Here is a 10,189-nt window from a genome sequence, read left to right on the forward strand (position 1 = left end):
CAATCTACTATTCTAAAATACATTTTTTCATAAAAATGGGACTCAAACACCCTCTGAATAAGGTCAGAAAAAGCTGTGGAATACTTACACCTAACTTTTGTACGTTGGATTTTTTTGCATAATTTATTGAAGTTACTTTTATTATTAACAGGTCATTATATTCCAGAAAGTTAAACATATAATGCTTTTTTATTTTTATTTTTAAGATTAGAATAATAAGTATATTGATGTTATGTCAGACAAAAGTTCAAAATCAAGAGTGAACCCCTTGAGTTGTCGATTCCACAGGGGAAAATTGTATACAATTTGAAAGGGTAACCATGGCAGAATTTATAACTAATTGCATAGAATTTGAAAGGATAACTACGCTGATTATTCTTAATCGATTATGGCAAATTTATAATTATTTATGGTAGCCAAACATAGGTTTAAGTATCTTTAGATAATGAATGATTATATGCTAACATTTGAGCCAAAATTTGCCAATTTTTCATTTTAGTATCAAACTTTCTTCGAATGTGCAATTTGATCCTCTTTCATTTCTTTTCAGTCCTTACCCTTTCGTTGAAAAAAGGAATCGAACCCGGGACTCGCAAGACGAAAATGCCACTTCTACCCAAGTTGGCTAGAAGCAGTGTCTAAATTAAAAGTGAATATCAGTAATATAACCTAAAAAATGTATGTTGTCAACAAAAAGAGGGTTGCCGACGGATCCAGCACGCATGGTCACGGGTGCTCGCTAGGTGCTGGATCCACCAATGATGACAATTGACTAGGAAAAATTGAAACGTGGAATATCACAGGATATCTCTGAAAATTGATTAGGAGAAACTCAAAAGAAACAAGTATAAATACTCGAGTTATGTTAAACATAATTGATATGTTTGGCTGAGATCAAAAAGTTTACTTGTAAGTATATATTTATCTTAAAATTATTTTCATTTAATTTGGTTATACTTGGAAATATGTAATTTCAATGTCTTTATAATGAAATAAAATGTTATTTTCAAAGAACCACTACCACCACCAACTTGCTTCTTCTTGTCTCCAACATTCCATCACACCACCGATTACTCCAAGATGACATCTTTTCGTCCCTCACTTGCTGTTTCATTACTCAAAGAGTGACCAACACCACCATTTCACTACTTTCAATCACCCCCAACAGATCCAGAGCCATAAACCTATATACATCACAATCACCCTCCATCCTCTACTCACCGCACGACTGTATTACAAAATGAGACTAGGGTAATTCCAGGAGCTAAAGACATTTAACACGAAGGAAAGGACACAAGCATAACTGGGGCCCATGTGTCAGCAATTCGGGCAACTAAACAATGGGAAGTCAATGCTCTCTATTTATTGTTAGTTTATAATACTGCTTTATTTTAAAATTGCATCATTTTAAATTCTTTGTGTTGCTATTATCTTGATAATTTTAGCCTTAAACCCCACTTGATCGGAATTATTAAACGAATTTACTTTCCATTATTCCCCACTTATTAACGTGATTAAGATTTTGACTAGTTTTTTACCCTTTGCTAATTTATATGTATCAACAGTATCAGTTTGCAATATTTGGATTTTCTTAAACCCTCAAAAGAATAAACATAAAAAAATAAAAGAAATGCTCAAGTTATTATTTTCATTGCTAGTACATGTGGTTCATTGATTTCTTCATTGCACCTCATTTAGCTCATAATACAATGCATGCGATTACGTAGTGATGGTCTTATCACTTCTAGTTTTAGTATCTTATCCATGGAACCCTCACGATTTGATCTACTCACACGGTAAATAGCAACCATTAAAGCCCAGATGACTGGTACTCTTGAAGAGAGTAGGGATTTATCTGCTAGTTTGAACAATTTCAAGCAAATCTCTCATTCGATTGATGCTGATAATTTTGAAGTTTCTTATAATAGACATTATAGTAATCAACAAGGTAATCTAAAATAGTTTCGATACAATCATATTGATAGGATCAGGATTATAAGCAGGAACGTGGTTGTAACCGTCACGGTACTCATTCTCGTCCTTGCCATGAGAAATGTCTCTCTAGAAACATCAAATCATATGCTTTTACCTTTGATGATTGTTCACATCCTGGAGTTTTTACTCAATGTAATACCCTTACATAGGGGAATCGTTAGTAACTGAGTATACCGCTCAATTTGAAGAACTTCGAATGAAATGCCAAGTCAATGAGTATGAGACCCTTGCTTTGAGTAGATGTAGCTAAGGACTACAAGATGATCTTAGACGTGAACTCTTCTTTCAGGGTGTCACCACTCTTGATCATGCTTATTCTATAGCTCGAGATTATGAGTTAATTATTGACACTCCCTATGAAAAGCGTAGTGACAACCGTGCATCCATCTCATCAGCATCGCTTCCTTTGAAGTCTATCAGAAGACCTTCTCTGTCTAATGTTCCTTATGTGTTGGAAAATAAGAGTAAAATTCTTAATATTTCAAGGACTTCTTCTAAGTTGCAGTACTTCAACCGTAAGGACTTTAGCTACATCTCTTCCACATCTCCTAGGCGAGCTTTAATCATTGAAGAACGAAATAATTTCATAAACGAGCCATTAGAAGATCTAGTAGATGAACCTAAACTTGATGATTTTGATGACTTGGATAATAGTGAGGACACATCCTTAGGTAATATTCGGACTCTTCCTAATAATCTAGATACCATACCATTTGTTCTTGAAACCTATTGATTTCGTGTTGCATGTTGTATTCGTACCCAAACTAAAGAGGCAAATGATTTCACTAGTCGCTCTTCGAGAACCTGTCACCTATGGGTATTACTACCTGGAAATTCTCCACTGTTGACCACCCTCAAACTGATGGTCAAAGTGAAGTGGCTAACCTGAGTCTTAACAATTTCTTAAAGTGTCTAGTCCAGGGAAATCTTGGAAATTGGGATTCGATTTTCCAAACAACTCAAATTACATATCACAATACTATAAATCAATCTCTAGATCTAAGTCCTTTTGAACTTATTCATGGTTATAAGCCTAGGAGGCCTTTAGACTTTATTATCATGTCACCACATGCTAGTATGTCGATGTCAACTCAAGTATTTGTACATCATTATCATGACTTGCATATTGATATCAATAATCAACTTGAGACAAGTAATGCTTCATATAAACTTCGAGTTCATTTGCATAAATGACATGATGAATATAATATTGGGAATTATGTTATGTTGTAAGGTTGTAGTACTTGTTCTTTTAAAATTTTAAAGCATGTTGGTCAAAATGCATATGTCATTGATCATTTCTCACATTTTGGCTACAACCATACTTTAAATTTTGAAGACTTAGTTACTTACGACGGTCATTTTAATTATTTTGATGATCCTTTTTTACTTTCATATGTGGACCCCCAACCTATATATACTACCATTCCTGCTCCAATAACACTCATCATAGCACAAAAGATAAAATTGACGCTCTTTTAGATGAATGGGTTGTGTTAACAATTGATAGAGAAAATCGGTACTCCCTTGTTTGTTGGTTAGATCGACATGCTTATTGTGTTCTGCATTATGCACAACCATGTGACGATTTTGGAAATGAGCTGAATGAGTATGTACAAGTTGCACTTCAATGTCGATTTTCTGTTCATCAAAAAGATAGTCCCTATGGCATGACTTGGAGCATTTTGTGTATCAGATTGATAGTAGTATTTTGTGATTTACTCACTTGACAGTGTTGAGTTTTCTCCCATCCTAGAAGAGTTAACGAGGACATCCCCTATTTATTTATTTCTATTTGGACCTATATTTATGTTTGGACTCTTATTTATATTTATGTTATTGTACTTGTACAATGCGTTTGGCCCAAGCCCACCCTTTTTAAGATTTAGTTTTACTATTTATATTAGTTCATTGTGTAATTTAGACAGTTGATGATTGAATAAAATATTGGTGGCTTGTAGTAAAATTCCTCTCTTCCTCCATTATTCTTTTTCTTTCTCTACTGTTTTCTTCTTTTGTCATCTTTACCCCTGATTTTTCTTCCATGTTGAATTGTTTCTCATATTCCATTGGGTGTTTTGTTTATGCTGATGACATCTCCATTTTATTTATTTCTATTTGGACTCTTATTTATATTTATGTCATTGGACTTGTACAATGGGGTTTTGTCCAAACCTACCCTCTTTAGGGTTTGGTTTACTGTTTATATGAGATTCGTACTTGTGATTCAGATAATGATTGAATAAAATATTGGTGGCTTGTGATGAAATTCCTCTCTTCCTTCATTATCCTTTTCCTTCATTTATCTCTACCCTTGATTTCTTCTTCTTGCTAATTGGTTTTCTCATATTCTATTAGGTGTTTTTATTGGCCCTGCATCACCACCCATATTGGTTTTATCATTTTCCTTGGCTTGACCTCCAATAAGCTGGATGTGAAGACAATGGTTGGAATTCATGTAGAGATCTTCTCAAACTTCCTTCGAGCTTCTTCCTCTTCAAGGAACATGGCATTAGCTCTTCCTCCTCCCATCAAGGATTCCGCTAACATACTAACAAAGAGTTCTAATGAAAAGAAACTAAAAATTCCTAAATAATATGTCAACAAATGAGGCGTGCATAATTGTTAAGTTGCACAAGCACAAATCTATCATTAACATGATGTTAGTAGCGAACAAGCTATTAACATTTGTATTCTTTGTAGTTTGGTATGCTTCATTTGTTTTGAAACCATTTTACTTACATAATTCTCCTTCTATGTAAGGATCAAGATGGAAAAGATGGTTGAGATAAGGAACTAGGCTGCTAAGCTTTGCAAAAGTATGGAGGCCAAAAAAGCTCAGGGAATCGTGAAGGAGAACGGATGTAAGGATAGGTTTAATAAGATAGATGTCGATAGGCTTAATAAGATGGACGTTGAGCTCGAGGTCAAATCAGCGTCTGGGCTCAAACTTTTTGATAAAATAAAAGCCTTGAAGATTTAGGGTGAAAATGATAATGAGAGGGGTTCATCTGAAAAGGGGAAAAAGGCCTGAGAAGAAAGGATTTGGGCTTCTAAAGCCATAAAAAGAGCTGAAGAGGTTGACGTCAAGGCTGCTAAGGTAGGTGAGTTGGACCTTTCCTAAGTTTGATATACTAGCTAAAGATGCTTATGGTTAGTCGGATTGAGGTGATCAAACACATTAAGAAGATGTGGCCTAAGTATGATGTTGGCTTCTCACAAGCTTTAGATAAGCAAAGGTACTGAAGGAGATGTCTATGGCAGTAGGGATAATCATAACACCTGTTGATAAAGATAAAGAATCTGATGAAGATCAAGACTAGTTGACCCCCCAACTGCCTGATCTGCTTATTAAACGAATTGTCTTTAAAACAATATATTTGAATGTGGTTTTTATTTTGCAATGTTATTTTAATATTTTTATGAATGAATGACTATATTTTGTATTAATTATAGATATGTTTTCTTCAATTTTGGTTTATCGTGCTAGTCTGATAAGTGAAAAGTTTTTAGTCTAAACGTTGTAGCACATGAACCTTGGATCAGACTATTTAAGGGCAGATCCAAAGGAATTTCCTTTTGAAAAAAAAAAGAACTATTCACTAAGTGTTGCAGTACAAGCATCCTTAGTTAAATTTTTATTCACAATTGTATAATTTTGACTTTTATAGGGAAAAAACACTAAATTGAAGGATAAGAAGGCAAAAGAAAAGGAAAGAGGACTAAAGACATACAAAAATGTGAAGTTCGAGACCAAATTGTACCAAAAGTTAAAGAAAAGGCATGCAATTTTTTTAATGAAGACAACCACATCCTTAGTGACTTTTTATGGTCCACCGAGGAAGGTAGATGGGGGTGAGGTTCTCCAGCCATATATATATATAAGAATACAAGGAAGGAGGGAAAACCTGATCTCCGAACAATGCAATAAGTGAATAAATAAGAAGCTAATGCAATAAATAGGGGAGTGCTACTTCCTTGTACAATGGAATCAATGTAAAAAATGGAATTTAAGTTACAAACCTCTAAAGCTAGACAGTCCATGTCTGCCAATCAAAACCAGTGTTGTAATCTATCATGGTAGGTTGGATGGTTCATACTCTTGATAGCGACAGTGATCTCAATCCTCTAAAGTAAGTGAGTCTACAACCTAGTTCATCTCTCTGTAGATGTGGAAAACTATACCTCTATCGAAGGAGATGAGGTCTCTAATTTGTCAAAGAGTGCTCTAAATCTTCCGTGGTCCTCCGCCCTTGGTGATGCAACGGATAGCCATGGTCAAATCTACTTCAACCTAAATTGCTGATAACGCAATTCCTTTGACCAATAGAATTCCATCCAATATAGCTCTACGTGGGCCATATGAAGATGAGAATGTCCTGATGCAGTGTCCTGTGTAGTTCGTAATGATGCTCTTCCACTCGCAAATCCATCTTTCATGCATCCATCAGTGTTGATTTTGTAAGATCTCACCGATTAGGTGGCTAGACAATTATAATAGGTGGCGGTGGAGGAGGGAGGGTCATATAAATACCAAAGAGTGGTGCGAGTTTTAAATCCCCTTGCCAGTGCATAGTGATAAGTGCGTTTTTGTGCACTTATATAACTCACAAACATAACCAAAATATGAGCAAAGTGTATGAAATGTGACCTAAATTCGCTTGATTCTTGGATTGTAGGGTTTTCTAATAGATTTGATGGAACTCATGAGAAAAAGAAGCAAAAAGGACCAAAACAAATCAAAGTGATAGTTCAGGGACCAAAGTACAAATATCCAAAATATGAGCCAAATGAGCAATCTAAAAATTGAGAGTGCCAAGTACCAGTTGGAGGTCAACATGAGCAGATAGAACAAAAGAGTCGAAGAAAAGAGGTCAAGAAACAAGAAGATTGAAATTGTGGACTAAAATGGCACAAAGTGAAAGGTTTAACACCATGTGGTCGCACAACCCCCATCCAAAACCCAAACCAAAGAAATAGATCAAACCATGCGGCCGCATGGTGTAAATTTCTGTCGCGATTCTGCAATTTCCTTTTTGCGTTATAATTCCTTTGGAACTTGATTGTGACGCGATATAAAAATCTAGAACCATCATATTTCGGAGAAGAACACATTGGGAGGCAAGAAACCACATCTTGGAGAGGATTTTAAGCGAAATTAACGATGATTTACATGAAAATCATCAAGATTTTAAGCAATTTCATAACCTGATGATTTTTTTTCTTCAATTTATCATGTATTTAGCAATTTTCTCCATGATAGGCTAGATTTTTCATGTACTAGGAGATCGATGTACTATATGATGTGATTTCTTTAATTTCTAGTTTTCAATTTGACAATAAACACGTATTGAATGTTTGAATGATTTATATACAATAATTTTTGTCCATAATTAAGTGCATGTAATTATGTGATATTTGGTGGTTTATTTCATCTGTTCGAGAGAAGAGAAATAAATTAGACTCGGTATAAATCGCCGTAGGGTCTGATAGGGGATAGAAATATAACCCTATGTTTTGAGTGAATCTTTAGATGTTCATAAAACCACATGCATTCTTATATATGCATTTGTCATAGAAATATAGGTCGGTGGTGTATAAGAATATGTTCAATACTTCTCGAGAGAGAGTGTTGAATAGATTTAAAAGCATTGATTCGTCAATAATTCAATCGTGTTGTCATTTTGTGAAATCAGGGTTAAGATTGATCATTGCATGGGAATTCATGATCCTAGTGCTTTTAATTTTCATTGAATATAACCAATTCACGTTCTAAACACATAATTTGCATTTTAATTCATTAAAATATCATTTTGCATACTGAGTTTATTACAATCTTCAAGTTTGCATAATTAGGGCTTTTCTAAGAATAAATTCATGTTTTGACAAATTTGTTTTGGCGAAGGTTGAAATAGTTAGAATTGAACTACTCAATCTCTGTGGGACGATACTCGGAACTTAACATTCCACTTTATTACTTGTTAACGAACCGTACACTTGCGGTAAATTAAATTGAGAGAAAATATTTCGTGAACAAGTTTATGGCGCCGTTGCATAGGATTGAGTATCCGTTTAATTTTATCTATATTAGCACTAATTCAGACATCCATATTTACATTTCTTGTTAATTTGTTGTATTTTATTTCACTTAATTTTATTTTGGTTTGTTCTAGTTATTATTTCATTTTAACATTAAGCACTCCTATTAACTCTTCTCGCAGATTTGCATGCTAAGATCCGCTGAAGGAGAATTGATATCAGCTGATCCAGAAATCGAACGAACTTTCCATCAAGGCAGCAAGAAAATAGAGAGGCACATCAACAAATGGCTAACGTGTAGAATAATCCAATTTTTTAGGCCAATGAAGAAGGGACAGCGAATGAAGGAAATATGCTCGTGGGAGATTTCATGACCCCTCAGATAATTCAAAGCCAATCAAGTATCGTGTATCCACCGTTTGGACAGCCAAACTTCCAACTGAACAGTAATGTGATACAATTATTTCAAAATGGCCATCAATTCTATGGAAGGATCGAAGAAAATCCACATACACATGTTTCTCGTTTTCTAGAGATGTGCCAGCACTTCAGATATCTAGGAATCTAATACGATACAATAAGATTAAGGTTGTTCCCACATACACTACGTGACAATGCAATTGAATGACTGAATTTGCAACCAATCGCAAGCATCACCGCATAGAATGATCTAGCCCAGAAATTCTGCACTAAGTTCTTCCTACCAGCTAAGATTCAAAAGCTCAAGCACGACATCTCTGTTTTTCGCCAAGGCGACTAGGAGAATTTTGATGAAACCTGGAATCGGTTCAAGAATATGCTGTGAAAGTATCCACACCATAGGATTAGCAAGGGACTTCAAGTCCAATACTTCTATGCAGGATTACTTCCAGCCTTTAAAAGCATGGTTGACTCATCATCAAACGGATCACTATCCACAAAGACAATTGATGAGGCACTAAAATTTTTCAAGACTATGGCTATCACTTCAGCTATGTAGACATCGGAATGAGCAGTTCAGAAGAAGACGCCAGGGGTTTATGAAATGGATGTTTATTCTACCTTGTCAGCGAAAATTGATTCATTATTTCACAAGGTAGAAAACATGACACAATCAACCACCGTAGCACAGTCGAAGAAGACCAGTTGTGAAGAATGTGGAGCTAAACATGTAACAACAGAATATCCAATTTTGGCACAAGAAGTAGAGCAGGCAGATTTTGCTCAATGGGGACAGCGGTAGCAAAACAACACCAATGGGAAAACATACAATTCAAGTTGGAGAAAGCACCCAAATTTCTCTTGGAGCAATCAAAACTAGAATAACCCAGGGTCAATATCAGCAGTCAGAGAAAAAGCGTCAATTGGAAAAGATGTTGGTAAATTCATGGAGAAGACTAATCAGTAAATGGAAGTTAACAATCAATTCATGAGGAAAACTGAAGCCACTCTTCAAGACCAGAATACAACTATAAAAAATTTAGAGACTCAGATGGGACAGATGGCAGTTGCTTTGATCGGAAGAGCACTAGGTAGTCTATCGAGTAACATGAAATTAAACTTGAAGGAGCATGCTAAGGCAATTACAACTCGAACTGGAAAGCAGCTACCAGAAATCCATGTAAAAAGGTCGAATGTAAATCAAGAAGTAGAATCTCCAATGATAGAAGAACCTATAGAGCATGATGAACAGATGGAGGAATCCACCCAACTGAAAAATCGAGCAACACACAAAGTAAAGCAAACGTTAACCCTCACAAGCCTCCCATATCTTTTCCACATAGGCTAAAAAAGCAGAAGTTAGAGCAGCAATAAAAGAAATTTCTTTAAGTTTTTAAGAAACTCCACATCAACATCCCACTAACCGATGCATTATTCCAGATGCCTAGCTATGCAAAGTTCTTGAAGGACATACTATCAAATAAACGCAAGCTAGGGGATCATGAAACAGTAATGCTAACAGAGGAATGCAGCGCCAGAATTCAGAAAAAGCTCCCACCAAAATTGAAAGATCCAGGGAGTTTTACTGTTCCTTACACTATTGGTGAAGTTTATTTTGATAAAGCTTTGTGTGATCTTGGTGCAAGTATTAATTTAATGCCTCTATTTGTTTTCAGGAAACTTAGCTTATAAGAGGCTAAGCAACTACTGTAACGCTGTAGCTGGCAGACAGATT

The sequence above is a fragment of the Olea europaea genome, unplaced genomic scaffold, assembly GCF_002742605.1.
Source record: "Olea europaea var. sylvestris unplaced genomic scaffold, O_europaea_v1 scaffold490, whole genome shotgun sequence".
Classification (NCBI taxonomy): domain Eukaryota; kingdom Viridiplantae; phylum Streptophyta; class Magnoliopsida; order Lamiales; family Oleaceae; genus Olea; species Olea europaea.